This window comes from Sciurus carolinensis, chromosome 6 (assembly GCF_902686445.1).
Source record: "Sciurus carolinensis chromosome 6, mSciCar1.2, whole genome shotgun sequence".
NCBI lineage: Eukaryota > Metazoa > Chordata > Mammalia > Rodentia > Sciuridae > Sciurus > Sciurus carolinensis.
The window spans coordinates 122176373-122203034 of record NC_062218.1 but is presented as its reverse complement, the minus strand read 5'-3'; the positions used below and the strand labels follow the sequence as shown (position 1 = coordinate 122203034).

The following is a 26662-nucleotide window of genomic DNA, read 5'->3' as shown; positions in this document are numbered from 1 at the left end:
AACCAATTAATTATTGTGCCATCCCATAAAAGGTTCCACAGAGCCATGTTGTCCTTTGAATATTAGTCGTCTCAAAATTATGGTAATACTTCAATAAGCTAACCGCAAATGCAAATTTACAAATCACCACTTTCTCTCACCTTTCCCCTAAAGTCCAATTATCAGTAAGGCATTTGATATCTCTAAATGAAAGAGGCTTTGAAATTGCCAAACATATTTGTGATTGCATGACTTTAAAATTGCCACTCTGGTGGTTCACAGAAGCATAAAAATTGATGAAATGATTAAATGTATATATAAAAATTTCATGTAAACCCTTGGTACAATGGCATGATGGTCATCATGTATAAAAAGAAGAGACATCTAGAATCCATATGACTGGCCTAAGTTCTGGTTGGAATTTTTTTTATTCTACAATCCATACCTAGGCTCAAGTGCAAACATTTTCATATCATTGTAGTTTTACTCCTTTTTATTTTTTATTTTTAGTTTTTTTTTGTCTGTAGCTTTTTTTTTTATTATTGTATACAAATGGGATACATGTTGTTTCTCTATTTGTACATGGAGTCAAGGCATACCATTTGTGTAATCATAAATTTACATAGGGCAATGATGTTTGATTCATTTTTTCCCCTTCCCCCCACCCCTCCCACCCCTCTTTTCCCTCTATACAGTCCTTCTTTCTTTCATTCTTACCACACTCCTTATCCCTAACCCTAAACCTAACCCTAACCCTAACGCTAACCCCTCTCACCCCCCATTATATGTCCTCATCCGCTTATCAGCGAGATCATTTGTCCTTTGGTTTTTTGAGATTGGCTTATCTCACTTAGCATGATATTCTCCAATTTCATACATTTGCCTGAAAATGCCATAATTCTATCATTCTTCATTGCGGAGTAATATTCCATTGTATATATATGCCACAGTTTCTTTATCCATTCATCAACTGAAGGGCATCTAGGTTGGTTCCACAATTTGGCTATGGTAAATTGAGCAGCAATGAACATTGATGTGACTGTATCTCTCTAGTATGTTGATTTGAAGTCCTTTGGGTATAGACCAAGGAGTGGGATAGCTGGGTCAAATGGTGGTTCTATTCCAAGCTTTCTGAGGAATCTCCATACTGCTTTCCAGAGTGGCTGCACTAATTTGCAACCCCACCAGCAATGTATGAGTGTACCTTTTTCCCCACATTCTCGCCAACACCTACTGTTGCTTGTGTTCTTGATAATCGCCATTCTAATTGGGGTGAGATGAAATCTTAGGGTAGTTTTGATTTGCATTTCCCTTATTACTAGGGATGTTGAACATTTTTTCATATATCTGTTGATTGCTTGTACATCTTCTTCTGTGAAGTGTCTGTTCATTTCCTTAGCCCATTTGTTGATTGGATTATTTGTATTCTTGGTGTAGAGTTTTTTGAGTTCTTTATAGATTCTGGAAATTAGCGCTCTATCTGAAGTATGAGTGGCAAAGATATTCTCCCACTCTGTAGGCTCTCTCTTCAAATTGCTGATAGTTTCCTTTGCTGAGAGAAAGCTTTTTAGTTTGAATCCATCCCAGTTGTTGATTCTTGCTTTTATTTCTTGTGCTATGGGAGTCCTGTTAAGGAAGTCTGATCCTAAGACAACAAGTTGAAGGTTTGGACCTACTTTTTCTTCAATAAGATGCAGGGTCTCTGGTCTGATTCCGAGGTCTTTGATCCATTTTGAGTTGAGTTTTGTGTAGGGTGAGAGATAGGGGTTTAATTTCATTCTGTTGCATATGGTTTTCCAGTTTTCCCAGCACCATTTGTTGAAGAGGCTATCTTTTCTCCATTGCATATTTTTGGCCCCTTTGTCTAGTATGAGAAAATTGTATTTATTTGGGTTTGTGTCCATGTCCTCTATTCTGTACCATTGATCTACCTGTCTATTTTGGTACCAATACCATACCGTTTTTGTTATTATTGCTTTGTAGTAGAGTTGAAGATCTGGTATTGTGATACCCCCTGCTTCGCTCTTTCTACTGAGGATTGCTTTAGCTATTCTGGGTTTTTTATTCTTCCAGATGAATTTCGTGATTGCTTGCTCTATTTCTGCAAGGTCCATCATTGGGATTTTAATTGGAATTGCATTGAATCTGTATAGCACTTTAGGTAGTATGGCCATTTTGACAATATTAATTCTGCCTATCCAAGAACATGGGAGATCTTTCCATCTTCTAAGGTTTTCTTGAATTTCTTTCTTTGGTGTTCTGTAGTTCTCATTGTAGAGGTCTTTCACCTCTTTTGTGAGACTGATTCCCAAGTATTTTATTTTTTTCGATGCTATTGTGAATGGGGTAGTTTTCCTAATTTCTCTTTCTGAAGATTCATCACTTATGTATAAAAATGCATTGGATTTATGAGCATTGATCTTGTAACCTGCTACTTTACTGAATTCTCTTATGAGTTCTAAAAGTTTTCTGGTGGAATTTCCAGGTTCCTCTAAATATATAATCATGTCATCAGCAAACAGGGATAGTTTGAGTTCTTCTTTTCCAATTCGTATCCCTTTAATTTCTTTGGTTTGTCTGATTGCTCTGGCTAGAGTCTCAAGGACGATGTTGAATAGAAGTGGTGAAAGAGGGCATCCCTGCCTTGTTCCAGTTTTTAGGGGGAATGCTTTCAGTTTTTCACCATTTAGAATGATATTGGCCATGGGCTTAGCGTAGATGGTCTTTATAATGTTAAGGAATGTTCCCACTACCCCAATTTTTTCTAGTGTTTTGAGCATGAAGGGATGCTGTATTTTATCGAATGCTTTTTCTGCATCTATTGAAATAATCATGTGATTCTTAACTTTAAGTCTGTTGATATGGTGAATGACATTTATTGATTTCCGGATGTTGAACCATCCTTGTGTCCCTGGGATAAAACCCACTTGATCGTGGTGACTCCTTTTTATTATATATTAATTAGATTATGTAATTTAGAACTTAGAGAGTGTAGAAGATGTTGTTAGAGAAGACCTTTGGAAAATTTAACATAAACGTTAATCACCTTACAAAATGCAGATTTTTATTTTTCATTCAGTGGGTCTGAAGTGGGGCCTGAGGTTCTGACTTTCTAACCCAGTTCTCAGTGCTATAAGTACTGCTTTTTTGTAAATCCCATTTGGTTTGTAAGACTGCAGAACAGTTTCCTTGATGCTCATGGCTCTCCCATTTGAATCAGAAATAAATTCTGATTGGTAGAATTCAGTCATGATTAAAAAACCTGACTGATGATTATGATTATAACAATGACCATCCCATAGGATTGTTAGGATTTTATTCTTTTTTGAGATGTGGATCTCACTTAGTTACCCATCTGCCTTTGATCTTACAATTCTCCTTCTTCAGTTCCCAAGTATCTGGAAGCTGGGATTACAGGCATGTGCCACACCCCACCACCCCGACTTTTTGGGAGTTTTAAGTGGGATGCTTCTTGTGAACTGTTTAGCAAAGTGCATTACATACACTGCATATTTCATGAGCAGAATAAATAGGTGTCCAGATTTCAGTGTGTCCTTCCATTTGGGAACTCACTAACCAATGTGACAGACGATTCTGTTGATAAGATACTTTCCATTGTTCAAATGATCTCTTGTTAAGCTAGAATGTCTTTTTCCCTTGGATTTCAGCCTTTAATCCTATCTCTGACCTTTAAGGCATCCTTATCTGTGACAGTGCTCACAGGATTCACAGATGGTTTTCTTGAAAATTTTCTTTCTTTCTATTCTGAACCTCCTCTAGGTCTTCAAATGATTCTCCATATCATGGTTCCTGTATTACCTTCTATTACCTTCTCTTTCTGAACCTCCTTTATTTTAGCTGGAGACTACATGCTCATGCTTATTTTTTTTTTTCAAAGTAGAACTGAGCCACAGTTCTGCTTCTGAGAACAAAACATGTGGTGCTTATATGCAATTAGATTAAGTCATTAAATTGTCCATTATCTTATGTTCATATCCTCTTTGTTAATTGTTGAATGGACTGCCTTAAATTTAGTATGGACAGGGGGGCAAAGGTAATCTATAATTACAGCATATATTTTGGGTTTGTGCATGTCAATGTTTTATTTCTATTACCTTGGTGTAATTATTAGCCTTTCCTTTTACTTTTAAAATTATCTCTGTGTAGCCAATGAATAAAGCGATCACCATAGCTATAAGCTCTAAAGAGAGTTTTTAACTAGCACTTTTTGAGTGATCAAAAGAATTCACTTTTAGTCAGTGACCTTAAAGTTCTCATCTGTAAAGGATATGTAATTTATGGAGCAAATAATATGTTTTGTTGACTCCAATATTTTCTAGCAAATCTTCTGTCTTTCTAAGTAGAGATTTCAAAGTTCCTTACAATTTCTTTATCTTCCAATAATCTCATTTTGATATTTTTTTCTATTTTCGTGAATAGTAAATGTGATGGTGGTTGATCCTCATACCCATGTATTTAATATATTATCTTAAGAGCACTTTAAGCACATGGAGATGAATGTGGAAATGTTCATGACTCCTTTTATACACTCAGGGAATGGTATGGCACACAGAAAATACACCTGATGACTAATAAAGGACATTAGTCTTGAAGAAAAAATCTCTTTTACTTGGTGCTATTGTTAAATAAACCATGAAGAAGGCTTCTCTACATTGGTGACACATTCCACTTAATGTAATTGGGAGATCATCCACCTGGCATCAATGTCTATGTTGGATCTTGAAGTTCCAGAAAACTTTTCAACAGGCAGAATCTGTCAACCTCATGTAAATGAAAAGTGTCAAGTTGAATTCCATTCTGAGCAGTGCAGAAGGGTTTGTGTGCAGTCTGAATGATACTTAGTACAATGTCCTTAACAGCCACCTGGATTTGCTTCTAATGAACAAATCCATATACTGTCAGAATAAGACTATGACTCTTGAAAAGGACAGAAAATTGTGAATTTAAGTGGCTATCTTGCCTTGGCAATAAATACCCAGTAAATGGGAAATTATGCACCATTAAGTTCCTCTCAGCGAAAGATAGCACTTTTATTTTTCCCTTATTTTTATCTAGTACCCAAAATAATGAAATAGAATCCTATTTTCTAAGAGGCATACAATGAAATGGAAACAGAGATTTTAGGAAACCAAATTCTCATTAGTAATTTGAACACATATTGACTATTTTCCATGTAATTATAGCTATCATACTAATTTTGATTTTGTGTGGTTGATCAAAAATGTCATGTAAATTACACTGATAAGCTGTATACTTATTATACATTACATTTATATTTAAAAATATTATTGGAACAATAATTTTTATTATATATTTTATTTTACATTTTTTTAATGGTGACTAAGTTCTAAAACTTGGGCAGAAAATAAGATATATTTTACATTTGTGTTTTGGAAAAATGTTTATATTACATAATAAAACTCATTGAAATACTTTCAATGACTGAAGTTCATTTTTATCCTTCTGCTGGACTTAATAATGCAAATATTCTGAAATGTGTGGACATTTGTGAGATATTAAGAATTGGAGCAGAAATTGAACATCACCCTGTTTCTGGATAAACATTCCAACCTCTGAAGTTTGGACAGACTGATTCAGTAAAGGAGGATTGGGGCATTCACAGACTAAGTGATCTGACAAGCTGCACAAATGAAAATGGCCTTGTGGTTGTCAGCAGTCTTAGTGTGGTGTCACCCTGTATCCAATGTCATACAACCTCCAGGGATTGAAGAAATTATTGCAAATTTGTCAGAACTATTCATGACAATTTATGTTATTTATTTAAAAAATAGTAAAAGAAATCTATTAATTTACAGATCTTTCGGGCCTAAGTAAAGGCCAGCCCAGGCCTTAGTATGTGACAGATGTGACAGTGAACTTTATCTAGGAGAACAGCCTGTAGTGACTGGCCTAGTTAACTATTGCCCCAGGGTTCCAGACAGTAGTAAGGTATTCCTACCAGAGTAGGGGCTCTAGGGTAGGGAGTATAAACCAGGACCTCAAAGACAAGATTTTATTTGGAAGAATGGTTTTGGATTAGAGCTATCTGTTATTTTGCATTACTTAACTCTTTGAGCCATAGTGTTCTCATCTAACAAAATGCAGATAATAGAATCTCCTTTATAAGGTGGTTGTGAGGATTAATTGAATCATCTATGTAAAGCCCTCGGATCTCGCTTAGCTCAGAGCTTAATAAATGGCAACTCCCTTCAGCCCCTAAGAAGAATATTGGCAAGGGTGATGCAGAGCTCAAGTCATCAGGGGTGAGTGAATCTAAAAACTCAACTCATTAGAATTGCCTGCATGAAATATGGCTGGTGCCAGCTGCATAATTTGGGGCTCAGCACAAAGCAAATTTAGGACCTCTTATTCAAAATTATTTAGAATTTTCAGACAGCTACCACAGAATTAAGCCAAAAGCAATGTCTTTCTAAGGGTGGACTCCCATGTAACCAGACAGGTCATCTGCCCATGAATCCTGCCTTGACTATTGCGATTTATTTTCAAACTGTTCTCCCTGCATCCATTCTTGTTCCTCTATAATATGTTTTTTCCTACAGCAGGTGGAATGACCATTTCAATTGGTAAAGTAGATCCTATTATCATGTGGTTTACTCTTGAACTGAATGGCAGTATAAAATAAGAAGAAGTTACATAACTCTGTGGTTAAGTGGACAGACTCCAAAGCAAGAGATTCTTGTCTTTGTTTTGCTGTTTGTTTTGCTGTTTCATCTTGTGCAGATTATTTAAATAAGCTCCTTTCACTGTACTATAAAGTGGACATGATAATAGACACCTAATATAGAGTTGTAAGGATTAAGTGAAATAGTTCATAGGGTGCCCTGGGAATAAAATTTGGTGCATAGGATCACTTGAAAGGTATTATGTTAAGCAGAACTGTACTTGAAAGGTGACCCTGACATGGCCCACCAGTCTCCCTCTCATCTGCTATGTCCAGCTCCCTAAGATCATCTCCTGCTATTCCTCTCTCATTACTCACCAGGAACACTGTTGTTTTTGTTTTGTTTTCTAGTTCCTCAGGTTAATCAAATATTAATGCTGCACAATCTTTGGTGTTTTTCCATATGTAGTTCTTTTTCTCAGATTTATCCTTTTGGTTTCAGTCCTACTATTCCTTTTTTAGCCAAGACTTCCATATAATTTTCACCTAAATTACCTCCTTGTTATTATCTAGCACATTAGCATATTCCTCTAAATGGTAACACTTTTTATAATTCAAATTTCTATATTTAATTGTATGTTTGCTTAAATTACTCCTTTGCGTGAGGGCAGGAGAACATATGTGATTGGCTTAACACTTTGTTTTAGTCAGCTTTTTCGCTACTGTGACTAAAAGGATCTGATCAGAATAATTTTAAAGGAGGAAAAGTTTATTTGAGGACTCACAGTTTCAGAGGTCCTTAGTCCATAGAAGGCACCATTCCTTTGGGCTTGAGGTAAGGCAGGACATCATGGTGGAAGAGTGTGGCTGAGGGAAATAGCTCCCATGTTGATCATAAAGTAGAGAGAAACTCCACTCTCCAGATACAAATTTATACCCCAAAGCCATATGCCCCCAATTCCCACCTCTTCCAGCCACACCCTACCACATCAGTTACCACTCAGTTAGTCCCTATCTGGGGATTTATTTACTGATTGGGTTAAGACTCTCACAACCCCAATCGTTTCTCCTCTGAATCTTCTTGCATTGTCTCACACATGAACTTTTGGGGAACACCTCACATCCAAACAAACATACTTTATCCCTAACACTCAGTAGATTATCTGGCACAAGGGAAAGCAATCAGTAGACACTGTTGACTGAAGGAAGAAGTTAAGAACTACAGAAATTTAGTAAACAGGATCTTGACTGCAAGGTAGCAGTTTGGACTAACATAAAATGTTAGGAATAATAATTAAGAAAACATGTTAATACTATAAAGAATTGCTTAAGTAATTTGCCTGGGTCATAATAATAAATGAATTTTTGAATTCTCACAATGTGCTAAGTATGTGGCTAAGCACTTATTTCATTTAATTTTTATAAACATCCCCAGAAGTAAATACTAAAATTATTCCCTCTTTGCACATCTTGCTTGTTGTAGAACTGACATTTTGACTTGTCCATGTGACTTTTGATACATGTTGTTCTTGGGAGTTTGTTATGGTTTGAATATAGGTGACCCCCAAAAACTCATGTATGAGACAATGCAAGAAGATTCAGAGGAGAAATGATTGGGTTGTGAGAGTTTTAACCCCATCCTAAATTAATCCCCAGATAGGGATTAACTGAGTGGTAACTGGAGGCGGGTGGGGTGTGGCTGGAGGAGGTGGTTCATTGGGGCGTGGCCATGGGGTATATATTTTGTATCTGGAGAGTGGAGTTTCTCTGTGTTTCCTGATCAATATGTGAGCTGCTTTCCTCTGCCACACTCTTCTGCCATGATGTTCTTCCTCACCTCAAGCCCCAAGGAATTGTGCTGGCCTTATATGGACTAAGACCTCTGAAATTGTGAGTCCCTAAATAAACCTTTCATTCTTTACAGTTGTTCTGGTCAGATCCTTTAGTCATAGCAGTGAAAAAACTGACTAAAACAGAGCTGAAGTATACATGCTTATTAGTAACTTATTTTACCTCATTTTGAATGGTACTTCATTTCAGCTATAATCTCTCAATATTATACTAAAGTTTTTGAATTATTGAAAAGTAGTTTAACACCACACGGTTTATCTAACTTAAGTGTATACAACTCACAAATTTTTGATAAATTTGCAGAGTTGTGTAATTGCCCCAATTATTATATAAAACATTTCCACTAATTTAGAATTCCTTTCTGCCCCTCTGCTGTTTATTCTCTTTTCTGACCCTAGCCCCTGGCAATCCGTGATCTTTCTGTCACTCTAGTTTTTCTTTTCCTGAATGTGGTATAAATGAAATGATTCTGTGGTAACTCTTGTGTCAGGCTTCATTCACCGAGCAAAATGTTTTTGGATTCATCAACATTGTGGTTAAGTCAGAGTTTCTTCCTTTCTACTGTCAAGGACTGTCCTTTGCATAGGTAGGCCAGGTTTTCATTGTACATTCATTAGCTGGCACTGGATTAATATGAATAAAGTTTCATGAACATTGGTATACAAGCCTTTGAATTAACAAGAACATATTGAAATTTAAGCAGTGATGTAAATGTATTTTAAAATGAATGTGATATGTATTTAATAAAATCCTTGGAGAAATATCTTTAAATGAGAACCTAGCAATTTTTCAACCCTATGTGATCTCTGTTCTGAATAGAAACTTTTTCTTTACTGAAATTGCAAAGCATGATTTTAAAGTTATGGAAGATAATATAAAAAAATCAACAAACTTCTTGAGAAAAATTATTTTTCCTTTCCTGAAGAATCTCCTTTACTCCTCCCCTTCTTACCTCAAGGTAATATAAAATAATACTTTTTATTTCTTCACTATTAGTAAAAAGATGTACTTTAAATGAACCTGGCAGGATTTACAAATATAATAGTTTACCAGTTGAAGTTGTATGTCTTATGAGCAGCTGAAAATGGGAATAGCAGAGTGAGGCGACAGTTCCTATCCATAATACATGTTCTTTGTGGAGACCTGGTACCCCTGCTACAACGGGCTTTGGCAAATTACAAAATCAAACTGAAAAGAATAAGAAAATAGCCAGTAGGAAAGGGAAACATACAACCTAGTACATTTCAAATATTGATATTAGACAATATATTTCATATACATCCTGTTTTATTCTCAGACTATTAGCAATGAGACATCAACAGAGGTAATTCCTTTCTGGACTCCAGTGCAGGCCTCATTCTATGTGACATTTGAAAACTAAGAATGAGCAAAACTATCATTTGTAGAAATGAAGGATATTTCTAACTTCATCATTTCCAGCTTCCAAAACATACTACACTGTGCTCTTTCTCCCTGGTTAAGTGCAGAGGAATCACTTGGGGTACTGGGAGTTATGGATCCATGCCATCCTGTACCTGACCAGTGCTTTCTGGAAAGAGGTCTGTGGAAGCAGAAGTGACACATTATTAGTGAGTCATTAGTGGTCTCTTTGTGATTGTGGGGTATTGTGATGAGGTGAATTCCATTAAGAGACAAAACAACAGAAGGGAATTCAAAGTCCTAACTCCCAGATCTAACTCTTAGAGTAACCCATCCCATAAAATCACAATGCCTTTTTGAAACACATGGATGTGTAGTTTATGTAAGCCCAAAATTAATTCCCTGGTGCTATAGTTTGTCCTCAAAAGACTCATGGGAAGGTGGAAGAACCTTGGAGATGTGGGACCTAGTGGGAGGTCCTCAGATCATGCCCCTTAAAGGAGTTGTGAGATTCAACTCCTTCTTCCCTTTTTCTTTCTAGTCCTGAGGTGAACAGTTTTGTCCCACCACAGTTTCCTATTATGATGAGCTGTCTTGCAACAAGTCCAAAACTGTGTGGTCAACCAGACATGGACTGGAACCCCCAAAAGTATGAAACAAATAATTCTTTCTTTAGAAGTTGATTAGCTCAGGGTTTGTTTGTTGTCTGACAGTAATGGAAAGCTGACTATCATAGCAGTATTTGAATGCTTCTTAGAACTTATTAAATATTATTTTTGGACTACAACTAGGTGAAAAAAAGAGCAAATTATGAACTATATCAAAGTAAATATACTATACTTAGTAAGGGTAATCATGAAATATTTTTATAAATTGTTTATTTGTTCTAATTATTTATACATGACAGTAGAATGCATTCATGAATTTTGATAAATCACATATAAATGGAGTATAATTTCTCATTTTTCTGATTGTACATGTTGTAGGATCACATTGGTCATGCAGTCATATATGTACATGAGGTAATAATGTCTGCTTTACTCTACTATACTTCCTACCTTCATACCCCTTCCCCTCCCTTCACTCCCCTCTACCTAATCTAAAGTGACTCTATTCTTCCCTAGCACACCCTGCCTTATTGTGAATTAGCATCTGCATATCAGAAAAAACATCCAGCCTTTGAATTTTGAGGATTGGCTTAGTTCGCTTAGCATGATATTCTCCAACTCTATCCATTTACCAGCAAATACCACAATTTCATTCTTCTTTAAAGCTGAGTGATATTCTATTATAATAGAATATATATATATATATATATTTATATCACATTTTCTTTATCCATTCAACTGTTGAAGGACACCTAGATTGGTTCCATAATTTAGCTTTTAAAGTGATAATACCTATATGATTTAAATCTTATTCTTCAAAATAAGAATATTTTGAGTAAATCTTAAACTCCTCAAAATTCATTTTTGTAGATGATTTTCATAGACGATTTTTTTTCACAAGTCAGTGTTTTTTCTATCTTAAATGTATGGAATTTTTTCTTTGCTTTGGACTGGCCTAGGGTTAAAAGTGAGGATTTATAATGTAGCAAATGATATGTATGTGCATATATTTTGTACATGTTGGTCAAGAACTTGAAGAAATTTTGTCTGCTCTAAAGTCCTATGAAAGCCAATTTCAGTATATTAAAGAATATTTCCCAAACTTTATTTTTATGTTCACATTTATAATAATTTCTCTAGGCTTTACCATTGTGAACTGTATAAATATATTTTTCTTTTGTACAATAAATTTGTGAAAACATCTTTCTTTCCAAAGTCATCCCATGTTTAGGAAAATACAATATTGAGAGAAACAGTATTACAATTGCTTTTATATTTGTTATAGATGTCTAAAATTCAAATATGGGAAACCTGATAAAGGGGAAAAATACAAAATTTGCTCCACTCAAAACTTCAAAGCAGTTCCACTTCCCATTTAATTACAGAGAGACATCAAACTGGAAATGTGAATTGGTCTTTCTTTTACCACATCTCTTTGTTCCCTTTCTTAGTTTCTCAAGGAAAGTAGAGGAATAAGGGACAAGGTCAGGCAAAATGACACTCATTATTAGCTAGTCTTTTCACCCAAATTCTAGTATAGTTTGGTCAGCTAGGTAGGAGTATGTAGAAAACTAAATTGTTTAGATTTACACTCATATAAGAACATTGACTTCCGTATTCATATCTTAGGTCTTATGACTTCAGTAGGAAAAAAAAAAACATTTAAGCCAGACCACATCATGTAAAAAGAAATGAGTTTTCCTCTTTATATTCTGTGTTAATTGTATTTCATGATTTCAATCAAAGTATCTGACAAGAATAACTTAGAGGAGGAAAGTTTCTTTTGGGCTCATGATTCCAACAGTTTAATCCATGGTTGACCAACTCCATTTCTGTGAATCTAAGGTGAGGCAGAACATCATGGTGGAAGGGTGTGGCAGAGAAAAGCTGCTCATCTTTGGCAGCTGGGAAGCAGAGAGACAGAGGAGACAGGGACAAAAGATAATTCCCAAGGGCTTGCCCCCATAGTCAAACCTCACCCCACCTGTTTATAGTTATGACCCTGTAGCCTATTCAAATTATTAATCTAACAAATGGATTCATCTACTAATTAGGTTACAGCTCTCATAGTCTAATCATTTCACCTCCAATCATTCTGCATTGCCTAACACGGTGCTATAAAAGATCCAAATTGTAACACCTGGAATTGAATTGGAATAGACCACTCATGATTTGATCCATTCTGTTTGAGAAAAGGGGTCTCAGCTCCAGCTTGCCTTGTTAGTCACAGGAAAGAGTTTAAGGAAACCAGAGAAGGGGAAGGTAGAGAAATCCAGGCTACTCACAATAAGTTGTTCCTCAACTCAAAGGGCCAAGCATTCTCTCTCCTCAAGACCCATGACAGGAAATACACGAGAAATAAGGGGTTTTGCCACAATATAGTTGCTTCTGTTGCCATTAAATTCCATCCTCACATTTCAATAAGTGTGCCATTTTGATTGATCAGTAAGCTACAGTTCTCCCTGGACTTGAGGTGAAAAAAAAAGCTAACCTTTAACTTGATGCACTATGCCCAACATATGTAGGATGAATTTACTGAGCCTTGAGTGTAGCACTATTCATTATCCTCTACTGTGATTATCATAGACTTTTTAGATTTGAGATAAATCATCGTCTGTAGTCTGTGGATTATTTTAATCATCTAAAACTTTGTTACAGTTGATTTGATAATCAAACAATAACTAGGTCCCAGACCTGGAACCCCAATCATGCATCTATGATCCTACTTATTTATCTATAGTAATAGTTCTGAAGAGCATCAAAAAAATTCATATAACTCATACTTTAATGTCCTAACACAATTTTATGATACTTTCTCTGACATAGCAACTGTTAGTGATCATCAATAGTTTGAAAAAATATGCTGGATTTTTTCTTTAGGCCAGAAAGTTTTACGATTGTATTAATTTATATGGCTGTTTATGAGTTTATGGACTATTCAATTATTATTCTCAGATAATACATGGTTTCACAGATCTTATGTATATTGGGAATCAATTTTGATTTAAATTTGCTTTAAAATGGCATTTAATAAGTTGTGTAGGTCTTTGGTGATGAAGGGAAAGATGCAGAAACCAAATGCATAGGGCCAAAGAAAGTAATTTAAAACTGTTTTCTTTCTATCAGAATTTCTGCACAGCAGTGCGATATAATCAGATAATTATACACACTAAACCCTTTCTTTTTCAAAACATTACTTGAGTAGAAGCCATGAAGCTGGTGACAAAATGATGTTTTATCTGTTCCCGTGTCCCTGCTTGGATGTCAGCAACCACATCCCAGGGATCTCACATTTTTCAAACTGTCCTTAAGTAATACTTAAGAGTGTTTTTCCTAATTCACACTCAACTCATCCAGTGTAATATGAGGTGTTTCTTCAAACACCTAGCTTTCAAGTATTTTCAAATTAATAAAGAATTGGGAAAGGTTTATGGGATTAATGGGAGTTTTCCAGACTTGCCATTTAACCCACAACTCATTTTATATGCTGTTCATTCCACCTCTTGGAGATCTCAGTAATTTTGTCAGCTCTGAATGAATTTACTAGTAAAAATTAAACTGCTCCTTTTTCAAGGATGTAATCCTATATCTGGAAAAAGTAAAATGTTTACTAATAATATTCCACTGCCATGTTAAATAAGATGATTTATGCAAGTATTTTACAGCGGTGAAGTACAAGCCATGTAATGTTGGAATTAGCAAGTAGTAATTTCAGAGGAAGAACACATATTAGGAATATGATCTTAGAAGTTAAATATTACTTAGTGCAGAAGAACAGAATAAATTGTTATACTACTATCATTAAAATATTTCAATATCTTCTATTATCTGTTCAATCTCATCAATTTATTTCATGTTAAAGAGATAGTTCTTGGAAACCTGTAACTTGCAGAGAAAATTTGAGATGATTTCTTATTTGATAATTATATAGCCATTATTGATAACTTTATGTATTTATTTATTTATTTGGTTGGTATTCAGTACTGGTTTCTTTTGGTTGATAACAACATGCCTTATTATTTTCTTCGAAAGTGCATCCTTGAGTCAATTTTAAAGGTAGAGATAAATAGCAAATAAATGCATAATCCTTTCATGTTTAGTAGTGACATTAAATTCCTTCTTTATCCTCATACTTACTGATATTTTGGCTGAGTGTTAAATCATAGATCACTAATTACCTTTCTCCAAGGGTTCTGGACAAGACTGTTATATAGAAATCAGAATGGCAGATAAAATTATTGATACTAATTTGGTTTTGTTTCTTTGATAGGTAACCTTATTATTCTCTAGAATATTTTAGGCCATTTTTCTTCAATTCAGATATTATGAAATCCCAAATTTAGGTGGTAGTCTATTTTTAAATCTATATTAACTCTTTATAAGGTGAAGATTAGTATCTTTGGCTTTGGAATGTTAATTATTTGATTATTTTCTCAGATTTTATCTTTTCCAGAATCTTTTAGAATGTAATAAATAGATATGCATCAATCTGTGATATTGTTCCTCAAAATTTCTCATACTTTTGTTCACTGTTTCTTGTTCTCTCTTCTCTTTCCCATGGGAGATAATTCAAGTTTTATTTTGTTTTCTATTATTTTAGCAATCATATATTTAATTTTCAACAATTTTTCTTAGATTCTAAATTCAAATTTCAAACATTTTTTATATTAGAATAGTTTTCATATATTAGACATTAATAATTTTCTTTTTTTTCAGTGTTTTTTTTGTTTTTTTTATTGTAAACAAATGGGATACATGTTGTTTCTCTGTTTGTACATGGCGTAAAGGCATACCATTTGTGTAATGATAAATTTACATAGGGTAATGTTGTTTGATTCATTCTGTTATCTTTTTTCCTTCCCCCTCACCCCTCTCACCCCTCTTTTCCCTCTATACAGTCCTTCCTTCCTCCATTCTTGCTCCCCTCCCTAACCCTAACTCTAACCCTGACATTAACCCCTCCCACCCCCTTAGGTGTCATCATCCACTTATTAGTGATATCATTCGTCCTTTGGTTTTTTGAGAATGGCTTATCTCACTTAGCATGATATTCTCCAGTTTCATCCATTTGCCTGCAAATGCCATAATTTTATCATTCTTTATGGCTGAGTAATATTCCATTGTATGTATATACCACAGTTTCTTTATCCATTCATCAATTGAAGGACATCTAGGTTGGTTCCACAATCTGGCTATTGTGAACTGAGCAGCTATGAACATTGATGTGGCTGTATCTCTGTAATATGATGATTTTAAGTCCTTTGGAGTGGGATAGCTGGGTCAAATGGTGGTTCCATTCCAAGTTTTCTAAGGAGTCTCCACACTGCTTTCCAGAGTGACTGCACTAATTTGCAGCCCCACCAGCAATGTATGAGTGTACCTTTCTCCCCACATCCTCACCAACACCTGTTGTTGCTTGTATTCTTGATAATCGCCATTCTAATTGGGTTGAGATGGAATCTTAGGGTGGTTTTGAGTTGCATTTCTCTTATTACTAGAGATGTTAGAGGAAAATTTATTTCATGGAGCGCATTTAATAAAAGAAGTAAAACTCAAAAAATAAATGACCTAACACTACAGCTCAAAGCCCTAGAAAAAGAAGAACAGACCAACACCAAAAGTAATAGAAGACAGGAAATAGTTAAACTCAGAGCTGAAATCAACGAAATTGAAACAAAAGAAACAATACAAAAAATTGACAAAATAAATAGTTGGTTCTTCGAAAAAATAAACAAAATTGATAAACCTTTAGCCACACACACTAACAAAGAGAAGATGAGAGAAAACCCAAATCACTAAAATTTGGAATGAACAAGGAAATATCACAACAGACGTGACTGAAATACAAAACATAATTAGAAGCTATTTTGAAAATCTATACACCAACAAAATAGAAAATTTCGAAGACATCAACAGGTTTCTAGAGACATATGAATTGCCTAAACTGAACGAGGAGGACATACACAATTTAAATCAAAAGCCTACCAACAAAGAAAAGTCCAGGACCAGATGGGTTCTCAGCCGAGTTCTACAAAACCTTTAAAGAAGAGCTCATTCTAATACTTCTCAAAGTATTCCATAAAATAGAAGAGGAGGGAACCCTCCCAAACTCATTCTATGAAGCCAATACTACCCTGATACCTAAACCAGACAGAGACACATTGAGGAAAGAAAATTTCAGGCCAATATCCTTAATGAACATCAACGCAAAAATTCTCAACAAAATTTTAGCAAATCACATACGAAAACATATTAAAAAGATAGTGCACCATGATCAAATGGGTTTCATCCCAGGGATGCAAGGTTGGTTCAACATCAGGAAATCAATAAATGTAATTCACTGTATCAATAATTTTTATAAGTTCATTTATTTTATCATGTTCATTACCCCATCATTTTTTTCTATTTAGATATATCTTTTTCTTTGAATAGCAGTACCTATTTATGTATATTTTAGTAACTTAGAAGGAAATATAAAATATTTACACAATGTTGACATTCATTTGCACACACATTTATGTACAGTTTTTACCCAAATATGAGCTTTCTATATTAAATAACTTTCCCAATTTTGTTTTATTTTTATTTTAATATATTTGGAGATAATTATAGCATAGATTATATGAATTGATCTATTACCTATTATACCATTGTATGGATCTAATATAATTCCCTTGCCAATCCAATGCAGTGGCCATTTATGTATATTTCCACCTTTGGTTTCCATAAGACAATGGTAAGATTTTTCAGTTTCAGAAATAAAAATATTGGGTAAAGATACTTAGATTTTAATATTTTTCAAATAATATCAAGTTACATTCCAGAGAAAATACACTAATTTATATCTGATTCACAGTGAATGCTGTTTCCCAGCACTTTGCCAATGGCGACCATGAATTTATTCTTTGATATATACTATTCAAATTGGTTAAAGAGTTAGATTTTAAGTTTTTAGTTTGCAGTTATTGAATTATGAGTATATTAGAACATTTATCAAAGACTTCAATGTGATTTATATATACATTTTCCTTGTGTGTAAAATGCCTTTTAGTCCTATAATGGTTTGAGTGTGTCTCTTCCAAAATGTAGGGGTTTTCAATGTGATAGTACTGAGATGGAAACTTTCAGATGTGATTCAGACATGAGTACTTCTCCCCTCTTAATGGGAGAAGGTCCTTAGAAAAGAGGATTTTTGCATTGCTAGGGAAGCTCTCCCTTCAGCTTTTGGTCATGTTAGGACAAAGTATTCCTGCCCTCGGGAGGATGCAGCCCTCACCAGATAACAGAACCCTTCAATGTCTTGATCTCTCTGTTCCCAACATCAGAATCATAGGAAAAATATAGGGGGTTAGATAAGAATGGAGGAACTTTAGATTACGTAGAGGGAAATGAGGAGGGGGAGGAGGCGGGGGTATAAACACGGTGGAATGAAACAGACATCATTACTCTATGTACACGTATGATTACACAACTGTTATGAATCTACATCATGTACAACCATAGAAACAAAAAGTTGTAGCCCATTTGTGTATGATGAATCAAAATGCAGCATGTAAAAATAAAAAAATAAAAATATGTATGATCTTCATAAACTACACAGTCCTATTTATATAAAACAGAATTATTTTGCATATCATATTTGTTTTGCTCTTCTGGTATGTAATGCATTTACGAACTTTGTTTATTGTATGTTTTTTGTATGTGAAAATTTCATTCTATGAAATACACCTGTCTTGTCTCTCTTGGCTTTTCTCTTTAGTATATTAATTACATACATCATCTCCTCTCTAAGACACATATACACAGAGAGGGATAATTAACTTTTTAAATCTAGAAAACATTATGGTTATGAAGTATTTTTTTAAGTTTGGAAACTGAAAAAAACACTTGAAATTTCCCTCAAGGCATTATTTATCAGAAAGAAACATAACCAGCTTGATATTAAAATTGCTTTCAGTTTAAGGTAATTCCCTATGAATTTTGATACCTATCATATAGCATAAAGGAATTCTTTAATATAATTACAAATTAGGCAGAAGGCAGTTAATTAGCTGTCTTCAAGATGAAAACCTCTTCTCTCAAGGTTACACACCTGAAAAACTTCTAGAGTTATGAAAAATGAAGAACTATGAAAAGTCTTAATTTATTCTCACTCAATGTACCAGGCATCTATATCCACAATACAGATGTGTAATATTTCTGCTTTATGTTTTTAGTCACAGAAATAAGAGTAGAAAGAGTCAGGTCACTTTTACCAAAGAAAATCTATTGATTTAATGCAACCCCCATCAAAATACCAATGAATTATTCACAGAACCAGAAAAAAAATTCATATGAGTGTACAAGAGACCCAGAGTAGCCAAAGCAATGCAGAACAAAAAGAGCAATCCTAGAGGCATCACAGTACCCAATTCCAATTGTATTACAGAGACATAATAACAAAAATAGCATGATAACTTCATAAAACAGACATGAAGACCAATGGAACAGAAGACAACAAACACACGCCTACAATCATCTGATTCTTGACAAAGTTACAAAAGGCATACATTGGAGAAAAGACAACCTCTTTTTTTAAAGTATGTTTTAATTATGGCATTAAAATTATACATAATAATGGAGTTCATTTTGATGTATTCATACATGCATATAATATAATTTGCTCAATTTCAATTCCCAGTATTTCCTCTTTCCCTTTTCTCCTCCCTTCCCAAATCTTCTTCCTCTAATTTATTGGTGTTTGTTCTATTGCTTTTTTAAAAATTGGTATTTTATAGGTATACATAAAAACTGACTTCATTGTGATGTATTCATATATGCACATAGCATAATTTAGTCAATTTCATTCTGAAATTCCTCCCCTTTCACATCCCTCATCCTTTCCCTTAAATTCCTTTCCTTTACAGTTTTCCTGTTGTTTTTTTTTTAATGGGATCTTTTACCCTTTTAAAAAATTCCTTATTTCTCTCGACTTCCAGAAATGAGAGAAAATATTTGTCCCTCAACTTTCTGAATCTGGCATATTTTCCTTGGCACGATGTTCTCCAGTTCCATCCATTTTCTTGAAAATGCCATAATTTCATTTTTCTTTATGGCTGAGAAAAACTCCATTGTGTATATATTCATATTTTCTTTATCCATTCATTGTTCGGTGGTCGCCTTGGCTGATTCCACAACTTGGATATTGTGAATTGTGCTGCTATACACATTGGTTTCTATGTATCCTTATCATTAGCTGATTTTAGTTGTTTTGGATAAATATTGAGGAGGGAGATATTTGGGTCATATGGTGGGTCCATTCCTACCTATTCTTCTGAGGAATCTCCATTCTGCTTTCTAAAGTGGTTACAAAAATTTGCAGTTCCACCAAAAATGTTTGAGTGTACCTTTTCCCCCACATCCTCACCAGCATTTACTATTATCTGTATTCTTAATGACTGTCATTCTAATTGGAGTGAGATGAAATCTTAGTGTGATTTTGATTTGCATTTCCTGGATTGATAAGGATGTTGAACATTTTTTCAAATATTTCTTGTCTATTTGTATTTCTTCTTTTAAGAAATGAAGGCAGCCTTTTTAATAAGTGGTGTTGGGAAAACTGGTTGTCCATATGTAGAAGAATGAAATTAGATCCCTATCTCTCACCTGTATAAAACTTAACTCAAAATGAATCAGTCTTAAGATCAGTCACCTTGCAATCATAAGCAGAAAAAATAGAGAAAACTCTTCAAAATGTAGGCACAGGCATATTTCCTGAACAGAACCCCCTATAGCTAAAGAAATAAAATCAAGACCATTTGATCCAGCTCTCCTACTCCTCTGTTTATACCCAAAGGACTTAAAATCAGTATACTGCAGTGACACAGTCACATCAATATTTATAGCAGCTCAATTCACAACCAACCTAGATACTCTTCAATAGATGAATGGATAAAGAAACTGTGGTATATATAAACAATGAGATATTACTCAGCCATAAAGAAGAATAAAATTATGGCATTTTCAGGTAAATGGATGGAGTTGTAGAATATCATGCTAAGTTAATCCCAGAAAACCAAAGGTCAAATGTTTTCTCTGATGAGTGGATGCTGATATATAACTGGGGAGCGGGTAAGGGAAGAATGGAGGAATGTGGAATTGTGTAGAGGGAAATGAGGGGATGGAAGGGGCCTGGAGGCAGGAAAGATGGTGGAATGAGACAAATATCATTACCCTATGTACATGTATGATTACATGAATGGTGTGACTCTACATCGTACACAACTAGAGAAATGAAAAGTTGTATTTCGTTGTGCACAATGAATCAAAATGCATTCTGCTGCCATGTATAACTAAATAGAACAGACAATAAAAAAAATGGAACTGCATCAAATTAAAATGCTTCTGCCCAGCAAAGGAAATAAGTAACAGAAGGAAGAAACGACTAGCAGAAGGGAGAAAATCTTTGCCAGCTACTCTTCTGCTAGGGCATTAATAGCCAGAATATATAAAGAACTCAAAAAATTCAACATTAAAAAATCAAATAAACTAATCAATAAGGGGACAAATGAATTGAACAGAGATTCTTAAAATAAGAAGTACAAATGGCTAACAAGTGTATGAAAAAATATTCAATATCTTTAACCATCAGGGAAGTACATATCAAAACTACATTGAGATTCCAATTAGATGACAATCATCAAGAACACAAACAACAGTAAATGCTGGTGAAGATGCAGGGAAAAAAGGAACTTATACACTGTTGGTGGGAAAATAAATTAGTACACCTGCTCTGGAAAGTAGTCTGGAGCTTCCTCAAAAAGGAAAACCAGAAATATGTGTTCTACCTCTACCACCCCTTAATATTTATCTAAAAAATCAAAGTCATCATACTTTAGAGATACATGTGTACTCGTGTTATTTGCAGCAGAATTCACAAAAGCCAAGTAATGGAATCAGTCTAGTTGTCCACCCACAGATGAATGGATAAAGAAAATATGGCATATGTACACAATGGAGAGTTATTCAGCTATAAAGAAAAACGAATGTGTGTCATTTGCAGGAAAGTGTATGAAAATGGAGACAGTCATTTTGAATGAAATAAGCCAGACTCAGAGAAAAGTATGATATGTTTTCCTTCATATGTTGAAAATAGAAGGAAAAAAGGGATACCAAGAAACTAGAAAGATGGCCCTTAGGTCAAAGGAAGGGGTAGGTTGGGGAGGAGAGGGTGGAGAATACTGGGGAATGAAATTGATCAAATTGTGTTTTTATAGGTATGAGAATATGTCCCAATGAAACCCACAATTTTGTCTAATTGAGACACACACACTCACTCACACACACACACAAGGGCAAATAAATCTCTCTTGAGTGTGAACTGTGTGTCATACACCATGCTAAGTTATGGACATGCAGCCTCTGCTCTTAAGCTGCACAATAGCTCATTTTGTTCAGTGTTGTTATCTACTGCATTATACAATTCAGTACATAAAGGGAAGCTTTGGAGTATTACACAATTATTGCTCAATATTGCATGTAGTACACACCATGAAAAGAGCAGATGCCAGGTCTTTCTGATTCCACGGTCCTGGGCACGCACCACTTATTTCATGCTACCTCCAATGTTTGTTACTCTGTAAATCTTTGACCTATGAACTTCTAGAAGGAAATAGCTAGTTTTTTGAGGTGAATTCTATTATAATTAGCTCCATATTTTCATATTATAAAGTTTTTAAGATTAAGGAAGTCGCTGCCAGTTTGTGGTCAATTTGAATTTATTATCCATTGTGTTTTCTATTTAAAGTAATTAAGAATTAAAGCTCTGGAGTCATACAGACCTGAATTCATAGCCTGACTCTGAACCTAATAGCTATATGATATCAACCAAATTAATTAACCTCTAAATCCCTTTATACCTATCTTTTGTGGAATGGAATTAATACTAGCACTCTCTTTAAAGGGTTGTTAGGGGTGTAAAATAAATGTCAGTTTTTCAAGAACAAGGATTTTTATTTTCTTTATGGCCATATACCAAGTACCTAAAAGAATGTCTTTACATAGTAGTTGCTCAATAAATAGTTGTTGACTAAGTATAAAAGTGCTTATTGCACTCTTTGTCACTGTCAAGCAATACAAAGGATATTATTATACATTTGTCTAGTTCTCTTTAAATTCAGAGGCTGATTTAAGAACCATAGTTAAGTAAAATTTTCTCATTCTCTCTTGATAGTTTCAGTGAAAAATAGCATAGATAGGATCCTGTGAGATCTGTTTTCTATCACCTACCGGATTTTACTACTTCTATGTATCTGAGAGATGTTCACTTTCTCCTCAATGAATAAACAGATGAAGAAAGAACAGTTAATTGGCAACAAATATGTTTGAATTTTTAGTGTTGAATAACAATATTTCACTTTTAAAAACAATACTTTTAAAATGCCACAAGGTACTGAAGCATGTTATAAGGTCATATACCTGTCTATATTTCAAAGAAAAAGTAGGAGAAAGCCAATTTTTGAGAATTGGGAAAGGGAATTATAATGTACTTTTTTCCCCATTTTTAAAGTCAGATGGGGGCTTCATCTGTGTTAATTCCAGGAGCAAGACAACTGACTTCATTGCCCAGCACACAGAAATCCCAGTGCCCCAGGATAGAGGCCACTGGAGAATGAGGAATCAATGCTCACATCAGGGCTCCCACCCAAAGGACCTGTGCACATGGATTCAGCCACCGCAGTGTGAGTTCTATAGGGTACAAAAGACTTTGTCTGCTTTATTTATTGTGCTTTCTCCAGTGCTTAAAAGTAAGTAATCAAAAGTTTTGTTAAAAATTGAAACAAATCACATGCTTTTTATGCAGCTGTTCCTTGTAAAGCAATGGTTATAATTATATATTTATTTTTATTTTCAAGGGAGAAATACAATGAGAGCAAACATACAACAGAAATTTTGCTTCATTTATTTTACAAAGCAGGAGAAAGCAAAGGGACTTGGGTTCTTCATGTAGTTTTGAATCAAAGTAAAAGATGGTTATCCTGTGGGCATAGACATGACAAATCATTAACATACATTATAAATTTAAAAACAAAACATACCAAAACATACCTCTAAAGACAGATTCCCTGTTATTTGATTTTATTTTTGTTATCATTTTTTTGTGATCTGCAGCACAGCTGGGGCTTGGGGACTAATCTAGTAAGTCTTTATTTTTCTAGAATGTCAATCAAATTAATCTCAAATAGTAATAAAATGTAGCAAAGTTCTATTTTCTGTGTCATAGTGATTAAGATTTTTAAATATGATTACTTCCTCCATTTTTACCAATATGGGAAGACATGGCATATTCTGCAAACTTGGAGAATATTTCAGATATACACATGCATATATGTCTACACGCACATGTGTAACTGCCTCACCTCGGTGAAAGATAAGTTGCATTTGAGATTTAAATCATTGTTTTGTAACCTGACAAGATGTTTTGACAGACTGTTAAGATTGAAGCTACTATGAGGCTGTTCTCTCATTTACTTTCCATTCCTCAATTATTTTGAACCTCACCCAAAACAGGGATTCATCACCTCCAGAAGGTGTCAAGATGTAGATTTGTCTTTTTTATCCTTTTCTTCCAAATGAGATTCAATTGTCAAAATGACAGAAGATTCACACTGGGAAGAAGCCCCAGTAAATGTCAGAGCTTCATCACAGTGTGAATTTCAACTGGCACATTAGGAAGTGTTCATTCATGTTGGGTTTGACCTTAAGATGCCCATTAGACTTCTGGACAGAAATTGCAAAACAACCAATCAAAAATACGGAATACATAAATTACAAAGGAATATAATTTAAAAGGCACGAGATAGGTTTATTACATCAGTTATTGATTTGTCCTCTTTGAAACGTTAAGAACTTCATGAGCGTGTAACTTTGTGACACAGAAGCCAATAAACACACACAAAAATAAGCACAGCTTATGATGACCTCATCATGCTCAGTGTTCAGATAATGGTCTAGTCTTGCAGAAAAATCTTTGATTTGGAAAATTGTGCTAGAAATCTTTCTGAGTCAGGTTTTTCAGTGACTTAAAAATAATGTTGTGCTGCTGTGTGTGAAGTAAAACAAACTTTATTTGGTGTAGGGGGCTCTTTATCCATTTTTGTTAACTCTGCCTTTGACTCATGTATCAAGTAAAATGTGGGCCTTGAGCTCTGGGGTTAACTCCATACTCACGTCAGCTCAGACTATTAGTTTAAATTAGCCATGTTGATTATAATCCCATTTCCAGTAATAGGTTTAGTTTTAGGCACATAACCAAATTTTTGCTAATGAAAGATCAGAGTTTCAGAATGCACACTCCTAAGGAAAAGTTCAGGTGTTCACTGCACAAGTAGACATGAGCATGTGTAGAAATGACACTGGGGACACTGTGGCTTCCTTGTTGCCAGGGTGAGAGAAGATCGGCATCGGAGAACCTGAAGACAAGGAACCTGAGTCCTTGTTTTTACCGTTGAGCAGCTGGATCAGTTAACCTGGGAATCCACCATACTTGTCTTTTGTGAAGGGGAATTTAACTTTTTAAAAGACTATGTAAACCAGTTTAAGCTTCTTTTTCTGTTATACCTAAGATAGATCATCTGAATGAACCCAGTATTTCTATGAATTAGTATATGTGTACTCTAATTTTGAATTTTAAGACAGCTAAAACATTAAAAAGAATGTCTGCAAATAGCTCTACAATGACAATTATGTGCATTTATATAAAAACCATTATGAGAACTGTTTCCAATTAGTTCAGCAGACCCCTAGACCCTCTGGCTAAAGGAATTATTTTGGCTCAATCTAGACATCATGGCAACATGTCTTAGTGGTTTATCCCATGCATTTGACACTGGGAGAGGTACTTCCAGATTTAGGGAATTGGTAAAAACTTATTTGTTTATATTACCGTTATTCTATTGTGGTGCAGGGTATTTCTATCTAAGACTTTCCTGTTCTAAGATATGGCCTGTGCTAAGCTGAACAGTAACCCATCCAGCAGTTTTCCCTTCCTGTTGTAAGCATGCTGTGTCTGGTGCCTATATGAGTGTTCTATTTAGCAACTTCATTTGTTTGTGAGATCAGAAAAATCACACTGCACATTGGAATATTGGGTGATGCACTTTATGCCCTATTTTGGCAAGAAAACCTGTTTTCTGCTTGTAAAAACTGCTAAAAATGAATGCTTCAATGTACAAAACATGAAGGCTATAATGCCTCCTGTTCTCACCTGGGTTCCCTCAATGGCAGAGCCATAAGTCAGGGGTTTGTTTGTAGATTGTTTATTTAATAAGTAGTAGCAGGTAGCAGCAAGAAGAGCCAGCAGAGAGTGAAACAAAGGAGGGAAAAACAATAAAAGGGCACACAACCTGCGACCATCTATGAGTAACTGGAGCTTGGATTTGCTGGAACTCCTGACATATAGAAAGGACCTCAGAATTGTCTCCCTCTGCCCCATAGATCATGTCACCCATGTGTAACTCTTTCATTCTTCCAGATGTGAGATCCACAGTTGTCTCCTGGAGTGGCCTCACAAAAGCCTAGAGGAGGCAACAGATTCAAGATGCAGAAGAAATAAGGTGCTGGCCCTGTATGAGCTTTGCTACTGTCGCATGGATGAGAATAAAGGGTGACAGAGATGTGCCAAATATGAAATTTTAATAATGTAAATTAATCTGTTCCCACACTGTAAGAGATAAGTAGCTCAATTTTAAGCCCAAAATTTCATAGGCAGCACTGATTTTGGAAATCTAGTAGCTAAAAGGAAGATGATGAGAAAACCATAATGGACCTGAAAGCACAAATAATGTATCATATTACACACAAAACATTGGGGAAAATGTAGAGAAAGTAAGAAGACATGGAATAATAGTTCTCAAAGATAGTATGCAGAAGTAGTGGGAAGAATTTGGAACCAAATAAGGAAGGTATTCTTCATTACCCAGTGTTTTGGCTAATTCAAGAAATTGGAGATTCTGTGGAGATATGGTGGTATACTATCTATGGGACAGTGCCTCACAGTAATGGTTAATGCTTGGCTAACAACACTATCTGAGGAGATGGGCAGGATTGTTAGAGCATAGGGAAAAATGGATATTCAGATCCAGCAGCACTTTTTATGTTTGTTTTTTGGTTGGTTTGGTTGGTAGTTTCTTGGTTCTGGGAATTGAACCCAAGAGTGCTTTAA

The 26662-nt window shown here is 34.9% G+C and overlaps 1 pseudogene; it reads left to right on the top strand.

Moving 5' to 3' along the window:
* The window catches only part of LOC124986395 (metastasis-associated protein MTA3-like), a 71671-nt pseudogene extending 45563 nt beyond the window's left edge, over positions 1-26108 (top strand).
* Positions 26109-26662: the final 554 nt, after the last annotated feature.